This window comes from Triturus cristatus, chromosome 6 (assembly GCF_964204655.1).
Source record: "Triturus cristatus chromosome 6, aTriCri1.1, whole genome shotgun sequence".
Classification (NCBI taxonomy): domain Eukaryota; kingdom Metazoa; phylum Chordata; class Amphibia; order Caudata; family Salamandridae; genus Triturus; species Triturus cristatus.
The window spans coordinates 882,847,543-882,874,344 of NC_140589.1; the positions used below are offsets into that span (position 1 = coordinate 882,847,543).

The 26,802-nt window shown below is 46.0% G+C and overlaps 22 non-coding genes across 22 annotated transcripts; 14 read left to right on the forward strand and 8 right to left on the reverse strand.

The window, feature by feature from the left end:
• The first annotated feature begins 751 nt into the window (after positions 1 to 751).
• Positions 752 to 858, forward strand: LOC146818906 (U6 spliceosomal RNA). The gene has a single exon (XR_014963804.1). It is a non-coding gene; the product is annotated as a U6 spliceosomal RNA (small nuclear RNA).
• A 1,854-nt stretch (positions 859 to 2,712) lies between these two features.
• LOC146818907 (U6 spliceosomal RNA) lies at positions 2,713 to 2,819 on the forward strand. Its single transcript, XR_014963806.1, has one exon. It is a non-coding gene; the product is annotated as a U6 spliceosomal RNA (small nuclear RNA).
• Positions 2,820 to 4,673: 1,854 nt separating this feature from the next.
• LOC146818908 (U6 spliceosomal RNA) lies at positions 4,674 to 4,780 on the forward strand. Its single transcript, XR_014963807.1, has one exon. It is a non-coding gene; the product is annotated as a U6 spliceosomal RNA (small nuclear RNA).
• A 1,007-nt stretch (positions 4,781 to 5,787) lies between these two features.
• Positions 5,788 to 5,860, reverse strand: TRNAR-ACG (transfer RNA arginine (anticodon ACG)). The gene has a single exon. It is a non-coding gene; the product is annotated as a tRNA-Arg (tRNA).
• Positions 5,861 to 6,634: 774 nt separating this feature from the next.
• On the forward strand, positions 6,635 to 6,741 carry LOC146818910 (U6 spliceosomal RNA). Its single transcript, XR_014963808.1, has one exon. It is a non-coding gene; the product is annotated as a U6 spliceosomal RNA (small nuclear RNA).
• Positions 6,742 to 7,748: 1,007 nt separating this feature from the next.
• On the reverse strand, positions 7,749 to 7,821 carry TRNAR-ACG (transfer RNA arginine (anticodon ACG)). Its single transcript has one exon. It is a non-coding gene; the product is annotated as a tRNA-Arg (tRNA).
• Positions 7,822 to 8,595: 774 nt separating this feature from the next.
• Positions 8,596 to 8,702, forward strand: LOC146818912 (U6 spliceosomal RNA). Its single transcript, XR_014963809.1, has one exon. It is a non-coding gene; the product is annotated as a U6 spliceosomal RNA (small nuclear RNA).
• A 1,854-nt stretch (positions 8,703 to 10,556) lies between these two features.
• LOC146818913 (U6 spliceosomal RNA) lies at positions 10,557 to 10,663 on the forward strand. Its single transcript, XR_014963810.1, has one exon. It is a non-coding gene; the product is annotated as a U6 spliceosomal RNA (small nuclear RNA).
• Positions 10,664 to 11,670: 1,007 nt separating this feature from the next.
• Positions 11,671 to 11,743, reverse strand: TRNAR-ACG (transfer RNA arginine (anticodon ACG)). Its single transcript has one exon. It is a non-coding gene; the product is annotated as a tRNA-Arg (tRNA).
• A 774-nt stretch (positions 11,744 to 12,517) lies between these two features.
• Positions 12,518 to 12,624, forward strand: LOC146818915 (U6 spliceosomal RNA). The gene has a single exon (XR_014963812.1). It is a non-coding gene; the product is annotated as a U6 spliceosomal RNA (small nuclear RNA).
• A 1,854-nt stretch (positions 12,625 to 14,478) lies between these two features.
• LOC146818916 (U6 spliceosomal RNA) lies at positions 14,479 to 14,585 on the forward strand. The gene has a single exon (XR_014963813.1). It is a non-coding gene; the product is annotated as a U6 spliceosomal RNA (small nuclear RNA).
• A 1,007-nt stretch (positions 14,586 to 15,592) lies between these two features.
• Positions 15,593 to 15,665, reverse strand: TRNAH-AUG (transfer RNA histidin (anticodon AUG)). The gene has a single exon. It is a non-coding gene; the product is annotated as a tRNA-His (tRNA).
• Positions 15,666 to 16,443: 778 nt separating this feature from the next.
• On the forward strand, positions 16,444 to 16,550 carry LOC146818918 (U6 spliceosomal RNA). The gene has a single exon (XR_014963814.1). It is a non-coding gene; the product is annotated as a U6 spliceosomal RNA (small nuclear RNA).
• Positions 16,551 to 17,557: 1,007 nt separating this feature from the next.
• TRNAR-ACG (transfer RNA arginine (anticodon ACG)) lies at positions 17,558 to 17,630 on the reverse strand. The gene has a single exon. It is a non-coding gene; the product is annotated as a tRNA-Arg (tRNA).
• A 774-nt stretch (positions 17,631 to 18,404) lies between these two features.
• Positions 18,405 to 18,511, forward strand: LOC146818920 (U6 spliceosomal RNA). The gene has a single exon (XR_014963815.1). It is a non-coding gene; the product is annotated as a U6 spliceosomal RNA (small nuclear RNA).
• Positions 18,512 to 20,365: 1,854 nt separating this feature from the next.
• LOC146818921 (U6 spliceosomal RNA) lies at positions 20,366 to 20,472 on the forward strand. Its single transcript, XR_014963816.1, has one exon. It is a non-coding gene; the product is annotated as a U6 spliceosomal RNA (small nuclear RNA).
• A 1,007-nt stretch (positions 20,473 to 21,479) lies between these two features.
• TRNAH-AUG (transfer RNA histidin (anticodon AUG)) lies at positions 21,480 to 21,552 on the reverse strand. The gene has a single exon. It is a non-coding gene; the product is annotated as a tRNA-His (tRNA).
• Positions 21,553 to 22,326: 774 nt separating this feature from the next.
• Positions 22,327 to 22,433, forward strand: LOC146818923 (U6 spliceosomal RNA). Its single transcript, XR_014963818.1, has one exon. It is a non-coding gene; the product is annotated as a U6 spliceosomal RNA (small nuclear RNA).
• Positions 22,434 to 23,440: 1,007 nt separating this feature from the next.
• Positions 23,441 to 23,513, reverse strand: TRNAR-ACG (transfer RNA arginine (anticodon ACG)). The gene has a single exon. It is a non-coding gene; the product is annotated as a tRNA-Arg (tRNA).
• A 770-nt stretch (positions 23,514 to 24,283) lies between these two features.
• LOC146818925 (U6 spliceosomal RNA) lies at positions 24,284 to 24,390 on the forward strand. Its single transcript, XR_014963819.1, has one exon. It is a non-coding gene; the product is annotated as a U6 spliceosomal RNA (small nuclear RNA).
• A 1,007-nt stretch (positions 24,391 to 25,397) lies between these two features.
• TRNAR-ACG (transfer RNA arginine (anticodon ACG)) lies at positions 25,398 to 25,470 on the reverse strand. Its single transcript has one exon. It is a non-coding gene; the product is annotated as a tRNA-Arg (tRNA).
• Positions 25,471 to 26,244: 774 nt separating this feature from the next.
• Positions 26,245 to 26,351, forward strand: LOC146818927 (U6 spliceosomal RNA). The gene has a single exon (XR_014963820.1). It is a non-coding gene; the product is annotated as a U6 spliceosomal RNA (small nuclear RNA).
• Positions 26,352 to 26,802: the final 451 nt, after the last annotated feature.

Here is a 26,802-nt window from a genome sequence, read left to right on the forward strand (position 1 = left end):
GTCCTTAAGAGGACCAGAAGTTGTGTGTGTGTGTGTGTGTGTGTGTTTTAAAACACCATTCCATCAACCTTTTTAGCCACGTTTACTGCTCACAACCAGAAGACACAAGTAAACCCACCTGACCTCCTGAAATTCTGTTCTGTCAGGTGTTCCTAACTTATACAAAGGACTTTAGGAGGACGAAGGACCTAAAAGTCAGGGGAAATGGTCCTAGGTCCAAGGAAATGTTTTAGATCAGCCTCAGTTTCTTAAATATTCTGCATTAACATCATCAGTTCCACGTCTGTGTGGAGCTGATCTTGAGGACTCCTTAATCAGCAGGCGGGTACAACAATAAAGTGTTTAATATTACAATACAGGCGAAAATTCAGACACCTTGTCATAGGCTCACCTTGTCCAGGGACCCAAGCATGCTGCCTTTCACCTCTCAGAGCCCTTCACCTAACCTACTGTGCAGCTGTCTCACCTTTAATATCACTGTTCCACAGGCAGCATGATGTCACAATGTTCCTTGTCAGTAGCCTGAACCATGAGCCTTTGCAACCCTGGCATAATCTACATACTTCCAATTGGTGAAGTCTTGGACCACAAATGCAGTGAAGAATAATGGATTGTTACTCTTCATGCATTTTTGCCCATTGGCTCAGATTTGAATGCTTACTGGCCATACGAGCATCTCTGCCAGGCCACCCTATGTCTAGAGACCGTAGATTTAGAGAGTTTATAAACATTGTAGGTTCATCAATGAAGTGTGCTCGCTTCGGCGGCACATATACTAAAATTGGAACGATACAGAGAAGATTAGCATGGCCCCTGCGCAAGGATGACACGCAAATTCGTGAAGCGTTCCATATTTTTACCAGCTTTCAGGAGAGAAATGTTCTATGTTTTCAAGACTAATTGAAATAATAAAGCAGGTTCCAGTGCTTTCCTCCTAATATCTATTTTTCAATTTGTCTCTCCTCAACATTTTTAATGTATTTACCTCGCAGTAATGAAGGTGCACTCTATGGCCAGCTGCATTTAGCAAGGAAGCCTGCAGGACTTCTGGGACTTTTCTTTCCCTTCTTCAGCCTCCCTGTCATTATTCTTCACAACCCCCAAATCTATACTGCTGCCAGCGATGCGTTGCTTTGTGGGAAGCAAGAGAAAGAGAAGGGGAGGGCCTATGCAAATGATGGCCTCAGGGCTGTCTGGGAGTCCCTTTTCAGCAGTACTGTTAAAATCCGCCTTGCAACCAGATTGGTCGGGTAAGCTGAAAAACACCAGGCATGATTGGGCACCAGGTCCTCTAGGCCCTTGGAGGACATATCGGCGCTGCATCCCTCAGTTTCTGAGGTCCAAGAAATGTTCACCCTCCACCCTAATAGAGAGGTCTTGGCCGATCGTGGCCGATCGGGGCAGAAGGGAGCAGGGCAAGATGCTCATGATCCTGCTCTAATAATGAACTGCCTTCCTCTCTCCTTACCTGTGGTTCTGCCTGGCTGCTTGGTTCCAGTTGTAGGCCTACATCCCACAGGCAATTTGCTTGTCCCTCTCACACATGTAAATGGGTCAGCACTCAAGTGCACACACCTGCCTGCACCCACAGACCCTCTCACACACACTTTTCTCAACAAGATTTTTTCCTAGTTTAGAGACTCAGAGACCCATGTTGAAATACAAAAGCAGCACACCACATGACGGCCTTCACATAGAATCCAGCAGCAAATGGGAAACTTTTAACTAGCCGTGGTCCTATTACTGCAGCCCTACCATGGAACGACTGCTGGATGAGTCCTGCTCGAGAATATTGAACCTACAACAAGTCTGAGGTAAATAAGAATTCCACAGGAATACCATAAAACAGGGACCTATGACCCTTTCGAGCCAGATAGGAGTCGAACCTACAATCTTCTGATCCGTAGTCAGTCGCGTTATCCATTGCGCCACTGGCCCCATGTAGGATTACCCATACTTTTGTCCTTAAGAGGACCAGAAGTTGTGTGTGTGTGTGTGTGTGTGTGTTTTAAAACACCATTCCATCAACCTTTTTAGCCACGTTTACTGCTCACAACCAGAAGACACAAGTAAACCCACCTGACCTCCTGAAATTCTGTTCTGTCAGGTGTTCCTAACTTATACAAAGGACTTTAGGAGGACGAAGGACCTAAAAGTCAGGGGAAATGGTCCTAGGTCCAAGGAAATGTTTTAGATCAGCCTCAGTTTCTTAAATATTCTGCATTAACATCATCAGTTCCACGTCTGTGTGGAGCTGATCTTGAGGACTCCTTAATCAGCAGGCGGGTACAACAATAAAGTGTTTAATATTACAATACAGGCGAAAATTCAGACACCTTGTCATAGGCTCACCTTGTCCAGGGACCCAAGCATGCTGCCTTTCACCTCTCAGAGCCCTTCACCTAACCTACTGTGCAGCTGTCTCACCTTTAATATCACTGTTCCACAGGCAGCATGATGTCACAATGTTCCTTGTCAGTAGCCTGAACCATGAGCCTTTGCAACCCTGGCATAATCTACATACTTCCAATTGGTGAAGTCTTGGACCACAAATGCAGTGAAGAATAATGGATTGTTACTCTTCATGCATTTTTGCCCATTGGCTCAGATTTGAATGCTTACTGGCCATACGAGCATCTCTGCCAGGCCACCCTATGTCTAGAGACCGTAGATTTAGAGAGTTTATAAACATTGTAGGTTCATCAATGAAGTGTGCTCGCTTCGGCGGCACATATACTAAAATTGGAACGATACAGAGAAGATTAGCATGGCCCCTGCGCAAGGATGACACGCAAATTCGTGAAGCGTTCCATATTTTTACCAGCTTTCAGGAGAGAAATGTTCTATGTTTTCAAGACTAATTGAAATAATAAAGCAGGTTCCAGTGCTTTCCTCCTAATATCTATTTTTCAATTTGTCTCTCCTCAGCATTTTTAATGTATTTACCTCGCAGTAATGAAGGTGCACTCTATGGCCAGCTGCATTTAGCAAGGAAGCCTGCAGGACTTCTGGGACTTTTCTTTCCCTTCTTCAGCCTCCCTGTCATTATTCTTCACAACCCCCAAATCTATACTGCTGCCAGCGATGCGTTGCTTTGTGGGAAGCAAGAGAAAGAGAAGGGGAGGGCCTATGCAAATGATGGCCTCAGGGCTGTCTGGGAGTCCCTTTTCAGCAGTACTGTTAAAATCCGCCTTGCAACCAGATTGGTCGGGTAAGCTGAAAAACACCAGGCATGATTGGGCACCAGGTCCTCTAGGCCCTTGGAGGACATATCGGCGCTGCATCCCTCAGTTTCTGAGGTCCAAGAAATGTTCACCCTCCACCCTAATAGAGAGGTCTTGGCCGATCGTGGCCGATCGGGGCAGAAGGGAGCAGGGCAAGATGCTCATGATCCTGCTCTAATAATGAACTGCCTTCCTCTCTCCTTACCTGTGGTTCTGCCTGGCTGCTTGGTTCCAGTTGTAGGCCTACATCCCACAGGCAATTTGCTTGTCCCTCTCACACATGTAAATGGGTCAGCACTCAAGTGCACACACCTGCCTGCACCCACAGACCCTCTCACACACACTTTTCTCAACAAGATTTTTTCCTAGTTTAGAGACTCAGAGACCCATGTTGAAATACAAAAGCAGCACACCACATGACGGCCTTCACATAGAATCCAGCAGCAAATGGGAAACTTTTAACTAGCCGTGGTCCTATTACTGCAGCCCTACCATGGAACGACTGCTGGATGAGTCCTGCTCGAGAATATTGAACCTACAACAAGTCTGAGGTAAATAAGAATTCCACAGGAATACCATAAAACAGGGACCTATGACCCTTTCAAACCAGATAGGAGTCGAACCTACAATCTTCTGATCCGTAGTCAGACGCGTTATCCATTGCGCCACTGGCCCCATGTAGGATTACCCATACTTTTGTCCTTAAGAGGACCAGAAGTTGTGTGTGTGTGTGTGTGTGTGTGTTTTAAAACACCATTCCATCAACCTTTTTAGCCACGTTTACTGCTCACAACCAGAAGACACAAGTAAACCCACCTGACCTCCTGAAATTCTGTTCTGTCAGGTGTTCCTAACTTATACAAAGGACTTTAGGAGGACGAAGGACCTAAAAGTCAGGGGAAATGGTCCTAGGTCCAAGGAAATGTTTTAGATCAGCCTCAGTTTCTTAAATATTCTGCATTAACATCATCAGTTCCACGTCTGTGTGGAGCTGATCTTGAGGACTCCTTAATCAGCAGGCGGGTACAACAATAAAGTGTTTAATATTACAATACAGGCGAAAATTCAGACACCTTGTCATAGGCTCACCTTGTCCAGGGACCCAAGCATGCTGCCTTTCACCTCTCAGAGCCCTTCACCTAACCTACTGTGCAGCTGTCTCACCTTTAATATCACTGTTCCACAGGCAGCATGATGTCACAATGTTCCTTGTCAGTAGCCTGAACCATGAGCCTTTGCAACCCTGGCATAATCTACATACTTCCAATTGGTGAAGTCTTGGACCACAAATGCAGTGAAGAATAATGGATTGTTACTCTTCATGCATTTTTGCCCATTGGCTCAGATTTGAATGCTTACTGGCCATACGAGCATCTCTGCCAGGCCACCCTATGTCTAGAGACCGTAGATTTAGAGAGTTTATAAACATTGTAGGTTCATCAATGAAGTGTGCTCGCTTCGGCGGCACATATACTAAAATTGGAACGATACAGAGAAGATTAGCATGGCCCCTGCGCAAGGATGACACGCAAATTCGTGAAGCGTTCCATATTTTTACCAGCTTTCAGGAGAGAAATGTTCTATGTTTTCAAGACTAATTGAAATAATAAAGCAGGTTCCAGTGCTTTCCTCCTAATATCTATTTTTCAATTTGTCTCTCCTCAACATTTTTAATGTATTTACCTCGCAGTAATGAAGGTGCACTCTATGGCCAGCTGCATTTAGCAAGGAAGCCTGCAGGACTTCTGGGACTTTTCTTTCCCTTCTTCAGCCTCCCTGTCATTATTCTTCACAACCCCCAAATCTATACTGCTGCCAGCGATGCGTTGCTTTGTGGGAAGCAAGAGAAAGAGAAGGGGAGGGCCTATGCAAATGATGGCCTCAGGGCTGTCTGGGAGTCCCTTTTCAGCAGTACTGTTAAAATCCGCCTTGCAACCAGATTGGTCGGGTAAGCTGAAAAACACCAGGCATGATTGGGCACCAGGTCCTCTAGGCCCTTGGAGGACATATCGGCGCTGCATCCCTCAGTTTCTGAGGTCCAAGAAATGTTCACCCTCCACCCTAATAGAGAGGTCTTGGCCGATCGTGGCCGATCGGGGCAGAAGGGAGCAGGGCAAGATGCTCATGATCCTGCTCTAATAATGAACTGCCTTCCTCTCTCCTTACCTGTGGTTCTGCCTGGCTGCTTGGTTCCAGTTGTAGGCCTACATCCCACAGGCAATTTGCTTGTCCCTCTCACACATGTAAATGGGTCAGCACTCAAGTGCACACACCTGCCTGCACCCACAGACCCTCTCACACACACTTTTCTCAACAAGATTTTTTCCTAGTTTAGAGACTCAGAGACCCATGTTGAAATACAAAAGCAGCACACCACATGACGGCCTTCACATAGAATCCAGCAGCAAATGGGAAACTTTTAACTAGCCGTGGTCCTATTACTGCAGCCCTACCATGGAACGACTGCTGGATGAGTCCTGCTCGAGAATATTGAACCTACAACAAGTCTGAGGTAAATAAGAATTCCACAGGAATACCATAAAACAGGGACCTATGACCCTTTCGAGCCAGATAGGAGTCGAACCTACAATCTTCTGATCCGTAGTCAGACGCGTTATCCATTGCGCCACTGGCCCCATGTAGGATTACCCATACTTTTGTCCTTAAGAGGACCAGAAGTTGTGTGTGTGTGTGTGTGTGTGTGTTTTAAAACACCATTCCATCAACCTTTTTAGCCACGTTTACTGCTCACAACCAGAAGACACAAGTAAACCCACCTGACCTCCTGAAATTCTGTTCTGTCAGGTGTTCCTAACTTATACAAAGGACTTTAGGAGGACGAAGGACCTAAAAGTCAGGGGAAATGGTCCTAGGTCCAAGGAAATGTTTTAGATCAGCCTCAGTTTCTTAAATATTCTGCATTAACATCATCAGTTCCACGTCTGTGTGGAGCTGATCTTGAGGACTCCTTAATCAGCAGGCGGGTACAACAATAAAGTGTTTAATATTACAATACAGGCGAAAATTCAGACACCTTGTCATAGGCTCACCTTGTCCAGGGACCCAAGCATGCTGCCTTTCACCTCTCAGAGCCCTTCACCTAACCTACTGTGCAGCTGTCTCACCTTTAATATCACTGTTCCACAGGCAGCATGATGTCACAATGTTCCTTGTCAGTAGCCTGAACCATGAGCCTTTGCAACCCTGGCATAATCTACATACTTCCAATTGGTGAAGTCTTGGACCACAAATGCAGTGAAGAATAATGGATTGTTACTCTTCATGCATTTTTGCCCATTGGCTCAGATTTGAATGCTTACTGGCCATACGAGCATCTCTGCCAGGCCACCCTATGTCTAGAGACCGTAGATTTAGAGAGTTTATAAACATTGTAGGTTCATCAATGAAGTGTGCTCGCTTCGGCGGCACATATACTAAAATTGGAACGATACAGAGAAGATTAGCATGGCCCCTGCGCAAGGATGACACGCAAATTCGTGAAGCGTTCCATATTTTTACCAGCTTTCAGGAGAGAAATGTTCTATGTTTTCAAGACTAATTGAAATAATAAAGCAGGTTCCAGTGCTTTCCTCCTAATATCTATTTTTCAATTTGTCTCTCCTCAACATTTTTAATGTATTTACCTCGCAGTAATGAAGGTGCACTCTATGGCCAGCTGCATTTAGCAAGGAAGCCTGCAGGACTTCTGGGACTTTTCTTTCCCTTCTTCAGCCTCCCTGTCATTATTCTTCACAACCCCCAAATCTATACTGCTGCCAGCGATGCGTTGCTTTGTGGGAAGCAAGAGAAAGAGAAGGGGAGGGCCTATGCAAATGATGGCCTCAGGGCTGTCTGGGAGTCCCTTTTCAGCAGTACTGTTAAAATCCGCCTTGCAACCAGATTGGTCGGGTAAGCTGAAAAACACCAGGCATGATTGGGCACCAGGTCCTCTAGGCCCTTGGAGGACATATCGGCGCTGCATCCCTCAGTTTCTGAGGTCCAAGAAATGTTCACCCTCCACCCTAATAGAGAGGTCTTGGCCGATCGTGGCCGATCGGGGCAGAAGGGAGCAGGGCAAGATGCTCATGATCCTGCTCTAATAATGAACTGCCTTCCTCTCTCCTTACCTGTGGTTCTGCCTGGCTGCTTGGTTCCAGTTGTAGGCCTACATCCCACAGGCAATTTGCTTGTCCCTCTCACACATGTAAATGGGTCAGCACTCAAGTGCACACACCTGCCTGCACCCACAGACCCTCTCACACACACTTTTCTCAACAAGATTTTTTCCTAGTTTAGAGACTCAGAGACCCATGTTGAAATACAAAAGCAGCACACCACATGACGGCCTTCACATAGAATCCAGCAGCAAATGGGAAACTTTTAACTAGCCGTGGTCCTATTACTGCAGCCCTACCATGGAACGACTGCTGGATGAGTCCTGCTCGAGAATATTGAACCTACAACAAGTCTGAGGTAAATAAGAATTCCACAGGAATACCATAAAACAGGGACCTATGACCCTTTCGAGCCAGATAGGAGTCGAACCTACAATCTTCTGATCCGTAGTCAGACGCGTTATCCATTGCGCCACTGGCCCCATGTAGGATTACCCATACTTTTGTCCTTAAGAGGACCAGAAGTTGTGTGTGTGTGTGTGTGTGTGTGTTTTAAAACACCATTCCATCAACCTTTTTAGCCACGTTTACTGCTCACAACCAGAAGACACAAGTAAACCCACCTGACCTCCTGAAATTCTGTTCTGTCAGGTGTTCCTAACTTATACAAAGGACTTTAGGAGGACGAAGGACCTAAAAGTCAGGGGAAATGGTCCTAGGTCCAAGGAAATGTTTTAGATCAGCCTCAGTTTCTTAAATATTCTGCATTAACATCATCAGTTCCACGTCTGTGTGGAGCTGATCTTGAGGACTCCTTAATCAGCAGGCGGGTACAACAATAAAGTGTTTAATATTACAATACAGGCGAAAATTCAGACACCTTGTCATAGGCTCACCTTGTCCAGGGACCCAAGCATGCTGCCTTTCACCTCTCAGAGCCCTTCACCTAACCTACTGTGCAGCTGTCTCACCTTTAATATCACTGTTCCACAGGCAGCATGATGTCACAATGTTCCTTGTCAGTAGCCTGAACCATGAGCCTTTGCAACCCTGGCATAATCTACATACTTCCAATTGGTGAAGTCTTGGACCACAAATGCAGTGAAGAATAATGGATTGTTACTCTTCATGCATTTTTGCCCATTGGCTCAGATTTGAATGCTTACTGGCCATACGAGCATCTCTGCCAGGCCACCCTATGTCTAGAGACCGTAGATTTAGAGAGTTTATAAACATTGTAGGTTCATCAATGAAGTGTGCTCGCTTCGGCGGCACATATACTAAAATTGGAACGATACAGAGAAGATTAGCATGGCCCCTGCGCAAGGATGACACGCAAATTCGTGAAGCGTTCCATATTTTTACCAGCTTTCAGGAGAGAAATGTTCTATGTTTTCAAGACTAATTGAAATAATAAAGCAGGTTCCAGTGCTTTCCTCCTAATATCTATTTTTCAATTTGTCTCTCCTCAACATTTTTAATGTATTTACCTCGCAGTAATGAAGGTGCACTCTATGGCCAGCTGCATTTAGCAAGGAAGCCTGCAGGACTTCTGGGACTTTTCTTTCCCTTCTTCAGCCTCCCTGTCATTATTCTTCACAACCCCCAAATCTATACTGCTGCCAGCGATGCGTTGCTTTGTGGGAAGCAAGAGAAAGAGAAGGGGAGGGCCTATGCAAATGATGGCCTCAGGGCTGTCTGGGAGTCCCTTTTCAGCAGTACTGTTAAAATCCGCCTTGCAACCAGATTGGTCGGGTAAGCTGAAAAACACCAGGCATGATTGGGCACCAGGTCCTCTAGGCCCTTGGAGGACATATCGGCGCTGCATCCCTCAGTTTCTGAGGTCCAAGAAATGTTCACCCTCCACCCTAATAGAGAGGTCTTGGCCGATCGTGGCCGATCGGGGCAGAAGGGAGCAGGGCAAGATGCTCATGATCCTGCTCTAATAATGAACTGCCTTCCTCTCTCCTTACCTGTGGTTCTGCCTGGCTGCTTGGTTCCAGTTGTAGGCCTACATCCCACAGGCAATTTGCTTGTCCCTCTCACACATGTAAATGGGTCAGCACTCAAGTGCACACACCTGCCTGCACCCACAGACCCTCTCACACACACTTTTCTCAACAAGATTTTTTCCTAGTTTAGAGACTCAGAGACCCATGTTGAAATACAAAAGCAGCACACCACATGACGGCCTTCACATAGAATCCAGCAGCAAATGGGAAACTTTTAACTAGCCGTGGTCCTATTACTGCAGCCCTACCATGGAACGACTGCTGGATGAGTCCTGCTCGAGAATATTGAACCTACAACAAGTCTGAGGTAAATAAGAATTCCACAGGAATACCATAAAACAGGGACCTATGACCCTTTCGAGCCAGATAGGAGTCGAACCTACAATCTTCTGATCCGTAGTCAGTCGCGTTATCCATTGCGCCACTGGCCCCATGTAGGATTACCCATACTTTTGTCCTTAAGAGGACCAGAAGTTGTGTGTGTGTGTGTGTGTGTGTGTTTTAAAACACCATTCCATCAACCTTTTTAGCCACGTTTACTGCTCACAACCAGAAGACACAAGTAAACCCACCTGACCTCCTGAAATTCTGTTCTGTCAGGTGTTCCTAACTTATACAAAGGACTTTAGGAGGACGAAGGACCTAAAAGTCAGGGGAAATGGTCCTAGGTCCAAGGAAATGTTTTAGATCAGCCTCAGTTTCTTAAATATTCTGCATTAACATCATCAGTTCCACGTCTGTGTGGAGCTGATCTTGAGGACTCCTTAATCAGCAGGCGGGTACAACAATAAAGTGTTTAATATTACAATACAGGCGAAAATTCAGACACCTTGTCATAGGCTCACCTTGTCCAGGGACCCAAGCATGCTGCCTTTCACCTCTCAGAGCCCTTCACCTAACCTACTGTGCAGCTGTCTCACCTTTAATATCACTGTTCCACAGGCAGCATGATGTCACAATGTTCCTTGTCAGTAGCCTGAACCATGAGCCTTTGCAACCCTGGCATAATCTACATACTTCCAATTGGTGAAGTCTTGGACCACAAATGCAGTGAAGAATAATGGATTGTTACTCTTCATGCATTTTTGCCCATTGGCTCAGATTTGAATGCTTACTGGCCATACGAGCATCTCTGCCAGGCCACCCTATGTCTAGAGACCGTAGATTTAGAGAGTTTATAAACATTGTAGGTTCATCAATGAAGTGTGCTCGCTTCGGCGGCACATATACTAAAATTGGAACGATACAGAGAAGATTAGCATGGCCCCTGCGCAAGGATGACACGCAAATTCGTGAAGCGTTCCATATTTTTACCAGCTTTCAGGAGAGAAATGTTCTATGTTTTCAAGACTAATTGAAATAATAAAGCAGGTTCCAGTGCTTTCCTCCTAATATCTATTTTTCAATTTGTCTCTCCTCAGCATTTTTAATGTATTTACCTCGCAGTAATGAAGGTGCACTCTATGGCCAGCTGCATTTAGCAAGGAAGCCTGCAGGACTTCTGGGACTTTTCTTTCCCTTCTTCAGCCTCCCTGTCATTATTCTTCACAACCCCCAAATCTATACTGCTGCCAGCGATGCGTTGCTTTGTGGGAAGCAAGAGAAAGAGAAGGGGAGGGCCTATGCAAATGATGGCCTCAGGGCTGTCTGGGAGTCCCTTTTCAGCAGTACTGTTAAAATCCGCCTTGCAACCAGATTGGTCGGGTAAGCTGAAAAACACCAGGCATGATTGGGCACCAGGTCCTCTAGGCCCTTGGAGGACATATCGGCGCTGCATCCCTCAGTTTCTGAGGTCCAAGAAATGTTCACCCTCCACCCTAATAGAGAGGTCTTGGCCGATCGTGGCCGATCGGGGCAGAAGGGAGCAGGGCAAGATGCTCATGATCCTGCTCTAATAATGAACTGCCTTCCTCTCTCCTTACCTGTGGTTCTGCCTGGCTGCTTGGTTCCAGTTGTAGGCCTACATCCCACAGGCAATTTGCTTGTCCCTCTCACACATGTAAATGGGTCAGCACTCAAGTGCACACACCTGCCTGCACCCACAGACCCTCTCACACACACTTTTCTCAACAAGATTTTTTCCTAGTTTAGAGACTCAGAGACCCATGTTGAAATACAAAAGCAGCACACCACATGACGGCCTTCACATAGAATCCAGCAGCAAATGGGAAACTTTTAACTAGCCGTGGTCCTATTACTGCAGCCCTACCATGGAACGACTGCTGGATGAGTCCTGCTCGAGAATATTGAACCTACAACAAGTCTGAGGTAAATAAGAATTCCACAGGAATACCATAAAACAGGGACCTATGACCCTTTCGAGCCAGATAGGAGTCGAACCTACAATCTTCTGATCCGTAGTCAGACGCGTTATCCATTGCGCCACTGGCCCCATGTAGGATTACCCATACTTTTGTCCTTAAGAGGACCAGAAGTTGTGTGTGTGTGTGTGTGTGTGTGTTTTAAAACACCATTCCATCAACCTTTTTAGCCACGTTTACTGCTCACAACCAGAAGACACAAGTAAACCCACCTGACCTCCTGAAATTCTGTTCTGTCAGGTGTTCCTAACTTATACAAAGGACTTTAGGAGGACGAAGGACCTAAAAGTCAGGGGAAATGGTCCTAGGTCCAAGGAAATGTTTTAGATCAGCCTCAGTTTCTTAAATATTCTGCATTAACATCATCAGTTCCACGTCTGTGTGGAGCTGATCTTGAGGACTCCTTAATCAGCAGGCGGGTACAACAATAAAGTGTTTAATATTACAATACAGGCGAAAATTCAGACACCTTGTCATAGGCTCACCTTGTCCAGGGACCCAAGCATGCTGCCTTTCACCTCTCAGAGCCCTTCACCTAACCTACTGTGCAGCTGTCTCACCTTTAATATCACTGTTCCACAGGCAGCATGATGTCACAATGTTCCTTGTCAGTAGCCTGAACCATGAGCCTTTGCAACCCTGGCATAATCTACATACTTCCAATTGGTGAAGTCTTGGACCACAAATGCAGTGAAGAATAATGGATTGTTACTCTTCATGCATTTTTGCCCATTGGCTCAGATTTGAATGCTTACTGGCCATACGAGCATCTCTGCCAGGCCACCCTATGTCTAGAGACCGTAGATTTAGAGAGTTTATAAACATTGTAGGTTCATCAATGAAGTGTGCTCGCTTCGGCGGCACATATACTAAAATTGGAACGATACAGAGAAGATTAGCATGGCCCCTGCGCAAGGATGACACGCAAATTCGTGAAGCGTTCCATATTTTTACCAGCTTTCAGGAGAGAAATGTTCTATGTTTTCAAGACTAATTGAAATAATAAAGCAGGTTCCAGTGCTTTCCTCCTAATATCTATTTTTCAATTTGTCTCTCCTCAACATTTTTAATGTATTTACCTCGCAGTAATGAAGGTGCACTCTATGGCCAGCTGCATTTAGCAAGGAAGCCTGCAGGACTTCTGGGACTTTTCTTTCCCTTCTTCAGCCTCCCTGTCATTATTCTTCACAACCCCCAAATCTATACTGCTGCCAGCGATGCGTTGCTTTGTGGGAAGCAAGAGAAAGAGAAGGGGAGGGCCTATGCAAATGATGGCCTCAGGGCTGTCTGGGAGTCCCTTTTCAGCAGTACTGTTAAAATCCGCCTTGCAACCAGATTGGTCGGGTAAGCTGAAAAACACCAGGCATGATTGGGCACCAGGTCCTCTAGGCCCTTGGAGGACATATCGGCGCTGCATCCCTCAGTTTCTGAGGTCCAAGAAATGTTCACCCTCCACCCTAATAGAGAGGTCTTGGCCGATCGTGGCCGATCGGGGCAGAAGGGAGCAGGGCAAGATGCTCATGATCCTGCTCTAATAATGAACTGCCTTCCTCTCTCCTTACCTGTGGTTCTGCCTGGCTGCTTGGTTCCAGTTGTAGGCCTACATCCCACAGGCAATTTGCTTGTCCCTCTCACACATGTAAATGGGTCAGCACTCAAGTGCACACACCTGCCTGCACCCACAGACCCTCTCACACACACTTTTCTCAACAAGATTTTTTCCTAGTTTAGAGACTCAGAGACCCATGTTGAAATACAAAAGCAGCACACCACATGACGGCCTTCACATAGAATCCAGCAGCAAATGGGAAACTTTTAACTAGCCGTGGTCCTATTACTGCAGCCCTACCATGGAACGACTGCTGGATGAGTCCTGCTCGAGAATATTGAACCTACAACAAGTCTGAGGTAAATAAGAATTCCACAGGAATACCATAAAACAGGGACCTATGACCCTTTCGAGCCAGATAGGAGTCGAACCTACAATCTTCTGATCCGTAGTCAGTCGCGTTATCCATTGCGCCACTGGCCCCATGTAGGATTACCCATACTTTTGTCCTTAAGAGGACCAGAAGTTGTGTGTGTGTGTGTGTGTGTGTGTTTTAAAACACCATTCCATCAACCTTTTTAGCCACGTTTACTGCTCACAACCAGAAGACACAAGTAAACCCACCTGACCTCCTGAAATTCTGTTCTGTCAGGTGTTCCTAACTTATACAAAGGACTTTAGGAGGACGAAGGACCTAAAAGTCAGGGGAAATGGTCCTAGGTCCAAGGAAATGTTTTAGATCAGCCTCAGTTTCTTAAATATTCTGCATTAACATCATCAGTTCCACGTCTGTGTGGAGCTGATCTTGAGGACTCCTTAATCAGCAGGCGGGTACAACAATAAAGTGTTTAATATTACAATACAGGCGAAAATTCAGACACCTTGTCATAGGCTCACCTTGTCCAGGGACCCAAGCATGCTGCCTTTCACCTCTCAGAGCCCTTCACCTAACCTACTGTGCAGCTGTCTCACCTTTAATATCACTGTTCCACAGGCAGCATGATGTCACAATGTTCCTTGTCAGTAGCCTGAACCATGAGCCTTTGCAACCCTGGCATAATCTACATACTTCCAATTGGTGAAGTCTTGGACCACAAATGCAGTGAAGAATAATGGATTGTTACTCTTCATGCATTTTTGCCCATTGGCTCAGATTTGAATGCTTACTGGCCATACGAGCATCTCTGCCAGGCCACCCTATGTCTAGAGACCGTAGATTTAGAGAGTTTATAAACATTGTAGGTTCATCAATGAAGTGTGCTCGCTTCGGCGGCACATATACTAAAATTGGAACGATACAGAGAAGATTAGCATGGCCCCTGCGCAAGGATGACACGCAAATTCGTGAAGCGTTCCATATTTTTACCAGCTTTCAGGAGAGAAATGTTCTATGTTTTCAAGACTAATTGAAATAATAAAGCAGGTTCCAGTGCTTTCCTCCTAATATCTATTTTTCAATTTGTCTCTCCTCAGCATTTTTAATGTATTTACCTCGCAGTAATGAAGGTGCACTCTATGGCCAGCTGCATTTAGCAAGGAAGCCTGCAGGACTTCTGGGACTTTTCTTTCCCTTCTTCAGCCTCCCTGTCATTATTCTTCACAACCCCCAAATCTATACTGCTGCCAGCGATGCGTTGCTTTGTGGGAAGCAAGAGAAAGAGAAGGGGAGGGCCTATGCAAATGATGGCCTCAGGGCTGTCTGGGAGTCCCTTTTCAGCAGTACTGTTAAAATCCGCCTTGCAACCAGATTGGTCGGGTAAGCTGAAAAACACCAGGCATGATTGGGCACCAGGTCCTCTAGGCCCTTGGAGGACATATCGGCGCTGCATCCCTCAGTTTCTGAGGTCCAAGAAATGTTCACCCTCCACCCTAATAGAGAGGTCTTGGCCGATCGTGGCCGATCGGGGCAGAAGGGAGCAGGGCAAGATGCTCATGATCCTGCTCTAATAATGAACTGCCTTCCTCTCTCCTTACCTGTGGTTCTGCCTGGCTGCTTGGTTCCAGTTGTAGGCCTACATCCCACAGGCAATTTGCTTGTCCCTCTCACACATGTAAATGGGTCAGCACTCAAGTGCACACACCTGCCTGCACCCACAGACCCTCTCACACACACTTTTCTCAACAAGATTTTTTCCTAGTTTAGAGACTCAGAGACCCATGTTGAAATACAAAAGCAGCACACCACATGACGGCCTTCACATAGAATCCAGCAGCAAATGGGAAACTTTTAACTAGCCGTGGTCCTATTACTGCAGCCCTACCATGGAACGACTGCTGGATGAGTCCTGCTCGAGAATATTGAACCTACAACAAGTCTGAGGTAAATAAGAATTCCACAGGAATACCATAAAACAGGGACCTATGACCCTTTCGAGCCAGATAGGAGTCGAACCTACAATCTTCTGATCCATAGTCAGACGCGTTATCCATTGCGCCACTGGCCCCATGTAGGATTACCCATACTTTTGTCCTTAAGAGGACCAGAAGTTGTGTGTGTGTGTGTGTGTGTGTGTGTGTTTTAAAACACCATTCCATCAACCTTTTTAGCCACGTTTACTGCTCACAACCAGAAGACACAAGTAAACCCACCTGACCTCCTGAAATTCTGTTCTGTCAGGTGTTCCTAACTTATACAAAGGACTTTAGGAGGACGAAGGACCTAAAAGTCAGGGGAAATGGTCCTAGGTCCAAGGAAATGTTTTAGATCAGCCTCAGTTTCTTAAATATTCTGCATTAACATCATCAGTTCCACGTCTGTGTGGAGCTGATCTTGAGGACTCCTTAATCAGCAGGCGGGTACAACAATAAAGTGTTTAATATTACAATACAGGCGAAAATTCAGACACCTTGTCATAGGCTCACCTTGTCCAGGGACCCATGCATGCTGCCTTTCACCTCTCAGAGCCCTTCACCTAACCTACTGTGCAGCTGTCTCACCTTTAATATCACTGTTCCACAGGCAGCATGATGTCACAATGTTCCTTGTCAGTAGCCTGAACCATGAGCCTTTGCAACCCTGGCATAATCTACATACTTCCAATTGGTGAAGTCTTGGACCACAAATGCAGTGAAGAATAATGGATTGTTACTCTTCATGCATTTTTGCCCATTGGCTCAGATTTGAATGCTTACTGGCCATACGAGCATCTCTGCCAGGCCACCCTATGTCTAGAGACCGTAGATTTAGAGAGTTTATAAACATTGTAGGTTCATCAATGAAGTGTGCTCGCTTCGGCGGCACATATACTAAAATTGGAACGATACAGAGAAGATTAGCATGGCCCCTGCGCAAGGATGACACGCAAATTCGTGAAGCGTTCCATATTTTTACCAGCTTTCAGGAGAGAAATGTTCTATGTTTTCAAGACTAATTGAAATAATAAAGCAGGTTCCAGTGCTTTCCTCCTAATATCTATTTTTCAATTTGTGTCTCCTCAACATTTTTAATGTATTTACCTCGCAGTAATGAAGGTGCACTCTATGGCCAGCTGCATTTAGCAAGGAAGCCTGCAGGACTTCTGGGACTTTTCTTTCCCTTCTTCAGCCTCCCTGTCATTATTCTTCACAACCCCCAAATCTATACTGCTGCCAGCGATGCGTTGCTTTGTGGGAAGCAAGAGAAAGAGAAGGGGAGGGCCTATGCAAATGATGGCCTCAGGGCTGTCTGGGAGTCCCTTTTCAGCAGTACTGTTAAAATCCGCCTTGCAACCAGATTGGTCGGGTAAGCTGAAAAACACCAGGCATGATTGGGCACCAGGTCCTCTAGGCCCTTGGAGGACATATCGGCGCTGCATCCCTCAGTTTCTGAGGTCCAAGAAATGTTCACCCTCCACCCTAATAGAGAGGTCTTGGCCGATCGTGGCCGATCGGGGCAGAAGGGAGCAGGGCAAGATGCTCATGATCCTGCTCTAATAATGAACTGCCTTCCTCTCTCCTTACCTGTGGTTCTGCCTGGCTGCTTGGTTCCAGTTGTAGGCCTACATCCCACAGGCAATTTGCTTGTCCCTCTCACACATGTAAATGGGTCAGCACTCAAGTGCACACACCTGCCTGCACCCACAGACCCTCTCACACACACTTTTCTCAACAAGATTTTTTCCTAGTTTAGAGACTCAGAGACCCATGTTGAAATACAAAAGCAGCACACCACATGACGGCCTTCACATAGAATCCAGCAGCAAATGGGAAACTTTTAACTAGCCGTGGTCCTATTACTGCAGCCCTACCATGGAACGACTGCTGGATGAGTCCTGCTCGAGAATATTGAACCTACAACAAGTCTGAGGTAAATAAGAATTCCACAGGAATACCATAAAACAGGGACCTATGACCCTTTCGAGCCAGATAGGAGTCGAACCTACAATCTTCTGATCCGTAGTCAGACGCGTTATCCATTGCGCCACTGGCCCCATGTAGGATTACCCATACTTTTGTCCTTAAGAGGACCAGAAGTTGTGTGTGTGTGTGTGTGTGTGTGTTTTAAAACACCATTCCATCAACCTTTTTAGCCACGTTTACTGCTCACAACCAGAAGACACAAGTAAACCCACCTGACCTCCTGAAATTCTGTTCTGTCAGGTGTTCCTAACTTATACAAAGGACTTTAGGAGGACGAAGGACCTAAAAGTCAGGGGAAATGGTCCTAGGTCCAAGGAAATGTTTTAGATCAGCCTCAGTTTCTTAAATATTCTGCATTAACATCATCAGTTCCACGTCTGTGTGGAGCTGATCTTGAGGACTCCTTAATCAGCAGGCGGGTACAACAATAAAGTGTTTAATATTACAATACAGGCGAAAATTCAGACACCTTGTCATAGGCTCACCTTGTCCAGGGACCCAAGCATGCTGCCTTTCACCTCTCAGAGCCCTTCACCTAACCTACTGTGCAGCTGTCTCACCTTTAATATCACTGTTCCACAGGCAGCATGATGTCACAATGTTCCTTGTCAGTAGCCTGAACCATGAGCCTTTGCAACCCTGGCATAATCTACATACTTCCAATTGGTGAAGTCTTGGACCACAAATGCAGTGAAGAATAATGGATTGTTACTCTTCATGCATTTTTGCCCATTGGCTCAGATTTGAATGCTTACTGGCCATACGAGCATCTCTGCCAGGCCACCCTATGTCTAGAGACCGTAGATTTAGAGAGTTTATAAACATTGTAGGTTCATCAATGAAGTGTGCTCGCTTCGGCGGCACATATACTAAAATTGGAACGATACAGAGAAGATTAGCATGGCCCCTGCGCAAGGATGACACGCAAATTCGTGAAGCGTTCCATATTTTTACCAGCTTTCAGGAGAGAAATGTTCTATGTTTTCAAGACTAATTGAAATAATAAAGCAGGTTCCAGTGCTTTCCTCCTAATATCTATTTTTCAATTTGTCTCTCCTCAACATTTTTAATGTATTTACCTCGCAGTAATGAAGGTGCACTCTATGGCCAGCTGCATTTAGCAAGGAAGCCTGCAGGACTTCTGGGACTTTTCTTTCCCTTCTTCAGCCTCCCTGTCATTATTCTTCACAACCCCCAAATCTATACTGCTGCCAGCGATGCGTTGCTTTGTGGGAAGCAAGAGAAAGAGAAGGGGAGGGCCTATGCAAATGATGGCCTCAGGGCTGTCTGGGAGTCCCTTTTCAGCAGTACTGTTAAAATCCGCCTTGCAACCAGATTGGTCGGGTAAGCTGAAAAACACCAGGCATGATTGGGCACCAGGTCCTCTAGGCCCTTGGAGGACATATCGGCGCTGCATCCCTCAGTTTCTGAGGTCCAAGAAATGTTCACCCTCCACCCTAATAGAGAGGTCGTGGCCGATCGTGGCCGATCGAGGCAGAAGGGAGCAGGGCAAGATGCTCATGATCCTGCTCTAATAATGAACTGCCTTCCTCTCTCCTTACCTGTGGTTCTGCCTGGCTGCTTGGTTCCAGTTGTAGGCCTACATCCCACAGGCAATTTGCTTGTCCCTCTCACACATGTAAATGGGTCAGCACTCAAGTGCACACACCTGCCTGCACCCACAGACCCTCTCACACACACTTTTCTCAACAAGATTTTTTCCTAGTTTAGAGACTCAGAGACCCATGTTGAAATACAAAAGCAGCACACCACATGACGGCCTTCACATAGAATCCAGCAGCAAATGGGAAACTTTTAACTAGCCGTGGTCCTATTACTGCAGCCCTACCATGGAACGACTGCTGGATGAGTCCTGCTCGAGAATATTGAACCTACAACAAGTCTGAGGTAAATAAGAATTCCACAGGAATACCATAAAACAGGGACCTATGACCCTTTCGAGCCAGATAGGAGTCGAACCTACAATCTTCTGATCCGTAGTCAGTCGCGTTATCCATTGCGCCACTGGCCCCATGTAGGATTACCCATACTTTTGTCCTTAAGAGGACCAGAAGTTGTGTGTGTGTGTGTGTGTGTGTGTTTTAAAACACCATTCCATCAACCTTTTTAGCCACGTTTACTGCTCACAACCAGAAGACACAAGTAAACCCACCTGACCTCCTGAAATTCTGTTCTGTCAGGTGTTCCTAACTTATACAAAGGACTTTAGGAGGACGAAGGACCTAAAAGTCAGGGGAAATGGTCCTAGGTCCAAGGAAATGTTTTAGATCAGCCTCAGTTTCTTAAATATTCTGCATTAACATCATCAGTTCCACGTCTGTGTGGAGCTGATCTTGAGGACTCCTTAATCAGCAGGCGGGTACAACAATAAAGTGTTTAATATTACAATACAGGCGAAAATTCAGACACCTTGTCATAGGCTCACCTTGTCCAGGGACCCAAGCATGCTGCCTTTCACCTCTCAGAGCCCTTCACCTAACCTACTGTGCAGCTGTCTCACCTTTAATATCACTGTTCCACAGGCAGCATGATGTCACAATGTTCCTTGTCAGTAGCCTGAACCATGAGCCTTTGCAACCCTGGCATAATCTACATACTTCCAATTGGTGAAGTCTTGGACCACAAATGCAGTGAAGAATAATGGATTGTTACTCTTCATGCATTTTTGCCCATTGGCTCAGATTTGAATGCTTACTGGCCATACGAGCATCTCTGCCAGGCCACCCTATGTCTAGAGACCGTAGATTTAGAGAGTTTATAAACATTGTAGGTTCATCAATGAAGTGTGCTCGCTTCGGCGGCACATATACTAAAATTGGAACGATACAGAGAAGATTAGCATGGCCCCTGCGCAAGGATGACACGCAAATTCGTGAAGCGTTCCATATTTTTACCAGCTTTCAGGAGAGAAATGTTCTATGTTTTCAAGACTAATTGAAATAATAAAGCAGGTTCCAGTGCTTTCCTCCTAATATCTATTTTTCAATTTGTCTCTCCTCAGCATTTTTAATGTATTTACCTCGCAGTAATGAAGGTGCACTCTATGGCCAGCTGCATTTAGCAAGGAAGCCTGCAGGACTTCTGGGACTTTTCTTTCCCTTCTTCAGCCTCCCTGTCATTATTCTTCACAACCCCCAAATCTATACTGCTGCCAGCGATGCGTTGCTTTGTGGGAAGCAAGAGAAAGAGAAGGGGAGGGCCTATGCAAATGATGGCCTCAGGGCTGTCTGGGAGTCCCTTTTCAGCAGTACTGTTAAAATCCGCCTTGCAACCAGATTGGTCGGGTAAGCTGAAAAACACCAGGCATGATTGGGCACCAGGTCCTCTAGGCCCTTGGAGGACATATCGGCGCTGCATCCCTCAGTTTCTGAGGTCCAAGAAATGTTCACCCTCCACCCTAATAGAGAGGTCTTGGCCGATCGTGGCCGATCGGGGCAGAAGGGAGCAGGGCAAGATGCTCATGATCCTGCTCTAATAATGAACTGCCTTCCTCTCTCCTTACCTGTGGTTCTGCCTGGCTGCTTGGTTCCAGTTGTAGGCCTACATCCCACAGGCAATTTGCTTGTCCCTCTCACACATGTAAATGGGTCAGCACTCAAGTGCACACACCTGCCTGCACCCACAGACCCTCTCACACACACTTTTCTCAACAAGATTTTTTCCTAGTTTAGAGACTCAGAGACCCATGTTGAAATACAAAAGCAGCACACCACATGACGGCCTTCACATAGAATCCAGCAGCAAATGGGAAACTTTTAACTAGCCGTGGTCCTATTACTGCAGCCCTACCATGGAACGACTGCTGGATGAGTCCTGCTCGAGAATATTGAACCTACAACAAGTCTGAGGTAAATAAGAATTCCACAGGAATACCATAAAACAGGGACCTATGACCCTTTCGAGCCAGATAGGAGTCGAACCTACAATCTTCTGATCCATAGTCAGACGCGTTATCCATTGCGCCACTGGCCCCATGTAGGATTACCCATACTTTTGTCCTTAAGAGGACCAGAAGTTGTGTGTGTGTGTGTGTGTGTGTGTTTTAAAACACCATTCCATCAACCTTTTTAGCCACGTTTACTGCTCACAACCAGAAGACACAAGTAAACCCACCTGACCTCCTGAAATTCTGTTCTGTCAGGTGTTCCTAACTTATACAAAGGACTTTAGGAGGACGAAGGACCTAAAAGTCAGGGGAAATGGTCCTAGGTCCAAGGAAATGTTTTAGATCAGCCTCAGTTTCTTAAATATTCTGCATTAACATCATCAGTTCCACGTCTGTGTGGAGCTGATCTTGAGGACTCCTTAATCAGCAGGCGGGTACAACAATAAAGTGTTTAATATTACAATACAGGCGAAAATTCAGACACCTTGTCATAGGCTCACCTTGTCCAGGGACCCAAGCATGCTGCCTTTCACCTCTCAGAGCCCTTCACCTAACCTACTGTGCAGCTGTCTCACCTTTAATATCACTGTTCCACAGGCAGCATGATGTCACAATGTTCCTTGTCAGTAGCCTGAACCATGAGCCTTTGCAACCCTGGCATAATCTACATACTTCCAATTGGTGAAGTCTTGGACCACAAATGCAGTGAAGAATAATGGATTGTTACTCTTCATGCATTTTTGCCCATTGGCTCAGATTTGAATGCTTACTGGCCATACGAGCATCTCTGCCAGGCCACCCTATGTCTAGAGACCGTAGATTTAGAGAGTTTATAAACATTGTAGGTTCATCAATGAAGTGTGCTCGCTTCGGCGGCACATATACTAAAATTGGAACGATACAGAGAAGATTAGCATGGCCCCTGCGCAAGGATGACACGCAAATTCGTGAAGCGTTCCATATTTTTACCAGCTTTCAGGAGAGAAATGTTCTATGTTTTCAAGACTAATTGAAATAATAAAGCAGGTTCCAGTGCTTTCCTCCTAATATCTATTTTTCAATTTGTCTCTCCTCAGCATTTTTAATGTATTTACCTCGCAGTAATGAAGGTGCACTCTATGGCCAGCTGCATTTAGCAAGGAAGCCTGCAGGACTTCTGGGACTTTTCTTTCCCTTCTTCAGCCTCCCTGTCATTATTCTTCACAACCCCCAAATCTATACTGCTGCCAGCGATGCGTTGCTTTGTGGGAAGCAAGAGAAAGAGAAGGGGAGGGCCTATGCAAATGATGGCCTCAGGGCTGTCTGGGAGTCCCTTTTCAGCAGTACTGTTAAAATCCGCCTTGCAACCAGATTGGTCGGGTAAGCTGAAAAACACCAGGCATGATTGGGCACCAGGTCCTCTAGGCCCTTGGAGGACATATCGGCGCTGCATCCCTCAGTTTCTGAGGTCCAAGAAATGTTCACCCTCCACCCTAATAGAGAGGTCTTGGCCGATCGTGGCCGATCGGGGCAGAAGGGAGCAGGGCAAGATGCTCATGATCCTGCTCTAATAATGAACTGCCTTCCTCTCTCCTTACCTGTGGTTCTGCCTGGCTGCTTGGTTCCAGTTGTAGGCCTACATCCCACAGGCAATTTGCTTGTCCCTCTCACACATGTAAATGGGTCAGCACTCAAGTGCACACACCTGCCTGCACCCACAGACCCTCTCACACACACTTTTCTCAACAAGATTTTTTCCTAGTTTAGAGACTCAGAGACCCATGTTGAAATACAAAAGCAGCACACCACATGACGGCCTTCACATAGAATCCAGCAGCAAATGGGAAACTTTTAACTAGCCGTGGTCCTATTACTGCAGCCCTACCATGGAACGACTGCTGGATGAGTCCTGCTCGAGAATATTGAACCTACAACAAGTCTGAGGTAAATAAGAATTCCACAGGAATACCATAAAACAGGGACCTATGACCCTTTCGAGCCAGATAGGAGTCGAACCTACAATCTTCTGATCCGTAGTCAGACGCGTTATCCATTGCGCCACTGGCCCCATGTAGGATTACCCATACTTTTGTCCTTAAGAGGACCAGAAGTTGTGTGTGTGTGTGTGTGTGTTTTAAAACACCATTCCATCAACCTTTTTAGCCACGTTTACTGCTCACAACCAGAAGACACAAGTAAACCCACCTGACCTCCTGAAATTCTGTTCTGTCAGGTGTTCCTAACTTATACAAAGGACTTTAGGAGGACGAAGGACCTAAAAGTCAGGGGAAATGGTCCTAGGTCCAAGGAAATGTTTTAGATCAGCCTCAGTTTCTTAAATATTCTGCATTAACATCATCAGTTCCACGTCTGTGTGGAGCTGATCTTGAGGACTCCTTAATCAGCAGGCGGGTACAACAATAAAGTGTTTAATATTACAATACAGGCGAAAATTCAGACACCTTGTCATAGGCTCACCTTGTCCAGGGACCCATGCATGCTGCCTTTCACCTCTCAGAGCCCTTCACCTAACCTACTGTGCAGCTGTCTCACCTTTAATATCACTGTTCCACAGGCAGCATGATGTCACAATGTTCCTTGTCAGTAGCCTGAACCATGAGCCTTTGCAACCCTGGCATAATCTACATACTTCCAATTGGTGAAGTCTTGGACCACAAATGCAGTGAAGAATAATGGATTGTTACTCTTCATGCATTTTTGCCCATTGGCTCAGATTTGAATGCTTACTGGCCATACGAGCATCTCTGCCAGGCCACCCTATGTCTAGAGACCGTAGATTTAGAGAGTTTATAAACATTGTAGGTTCATCAATGAAGTGTGCTCGCTTCGGCGGCACATATACTAAAATTGGAACGATACAGAGAAGATTAGCATGGCCCCTGCGCAAGGATGACACGCAAATTCGTGAAGCGTTCCATATTTTTACCAGCTTTCAGGAGAGAAATGTTCTATGTTTTCAAGACTAATTGAAATAATAAAGCAGGTTCCAGTGCTTTCCTCCTAATATCTATTTTTCAATTTGTCTCTCCTCAACATTTTTAATGTATTTACCTCGCAGTAATGAAGGTGCACTCTATGGCCAGCTGCATTTAGCAAGGAAGCCTGCAGGACTTCTGGGACTTTTCTTTCCCTTCTTCAGCCTCCCTGTCATTATTCTTCACAACCCCCAAATCTATACTGCTGCCAGCGATGCGTTGCTTTGTGGGAAGCAAGAGAAAGAGAAGGGGAGGGCCTATGCAAATGATGGCCTCAGGGCTGTCTGGGAGTCCCTTTTCAGCAGTACTGTTAAAATCCGCCTTGCAACCAGATTGGTCGGGTAAGCTGAAAAACACCAGGCATGATTGGGCACCAGGTCCTCTAGGCCCTTGGAGGACATATCGGCGCTGCATCCCTCAGTTTCTGAGGTCCAAGAAATGTTCACCCTCCACCCTAATAGAGAGGTCTTGGCCGATCGTGGCCGATCGGGGCAGAAGGGAGCAGGGCAAGATGCTCATGATCCTGCTCTAATAATGAACTGCCTTCCTCTCTCCTTACCTGTGGTTCTGCCTGGCTGCTTGGTTCCAGTTGTAGGCCTACATCCCACAGGCAATTTGCTTGTCCCTCTCACACATGTAAATGGGTCAGCACTCAAGTGCACACACCTGCCTGCACCCACAGACCCTCTCACACACACTTTTCTCAACAAGATTTTTTCCTAGTTTAGAGACTCAGAGACCCATGTTGAAATACAAAAGCAGCACACCACATGACGGCCTTCACATAGAATCCAGCAGCAAATGGGAAACTTTTAACTAGCCGTGGTCCTATTACTGCAGCCCTACCATGGAACGACTGCTGGATGAGTCCTGCTCGAGAATATTGAACCTACAACAAGTCTGAGGTAAATAAGAATTCCACAGGAATACCATAAAACAGGGACCTATGACCCTTTCGAGCCAGATAGGAGTCGAACCTACAATCTTCTGATCCGTAGTCAGACACGTTATCCATTGCGCCACTGGCCCCATGTAGGATTACCCATACTTTTGTCCTTAAGAGGACCAGAAGTTGTGTGTGTGTGTGTGTGTGTGTGTTTTAAAACACCATTCCATCAACCTTTTTAGCCACGTTTACTGCTCACAACCAGAAGACACAAGTAAACCCACCTGACCTCCTGAAATTCTGTTCTGTCAGGTGTTCCTAACTTATACAAAGGACTTTAGGAGGACGAAGGACCTAAAAGTCAGGGGAAATGGTCCTAGGTCCAAGGAAATGTTTTAGATCAGCCTCAGTTTCTTAAATATTCTGCATTAACATCATCAGTTCCACGTCTGTGTGGAGCTGATCTTGAGGACTCCTTAATCAGCAGGCGGGTACAACAATAAAGTGTTTAATATTACAATACAGGCGAAAATTCAGACACCTTGTCATAGGCTCACCTTGTCCAGGGACCCAAGCATGCTGCCTTTCACCTCTCAGAGCCCTTCACCTAACCTACTGTGCAGCTGTCTCACCTTTAATATCACTGTTCCACAGGCAGCATGATGTCACAATGTTCCTTGTCAGTAGCCTGAACCATGAGCCTTTGCAACCCTGGCATAATCTACATACTTCCAATTGGTGAAGTCTTGGACCACAAATGCAGTGAAGAATAATGGATTGTTACTCTTCATGCATTTTTGCCCATTGGCTCAGATTTGAATGCTTACTGGCCATACGAGCATCTCTGCCAGGCCACCCTATGTCTAGAGACCGTAGATTTAGAGAGTTTATAAACATTGTAGGTTCATCAATGAAGTGTGCTCGCTTCGGCGGCACATATACTAAAATTGGAACGATACAGAGAAGATTAGCATGGCCCCTGCGCAAGGATGACACGCAAATTCGTGAAGCGTTCCATATTTTTACCAGCTTTCAGGAGAGAAATGTTCTATGTTTTCAAGACTAATTGAAATAATAAAGCAGGTTCCAGTGCTTTCCTCCTAATATCTATTTTTCAATTTGTCTCTCCTCAACATTTTTAATGTATTTACCTCGCAGTAATGAAGGTGCACTCTATGGCCAGCTGCATTTAGCAAGGAAGCCTGCAGGACTTCTGGGACTTTTCTTTCCCTTCTTCAGCCTCCCTGTCATTATTCTTCACAACCCCCAAATCTATACTGCTGCCAGCGATGCGTTGCTTTGTGGGAAGCAAGAGAAAGAGAAGGGGAGGGCCTATGCAAATGATGGCCTCAGGGCTGTCTGGGAGTCCCTTTTCAGCAGTACTGTTAAAATCCGCCTTGCAACCAGATTGGTCGGGTAAGCTGAAAAACACCAGGCATGATTGGGCACCAGGTCCTCTAGGCCCTTGGAGGACA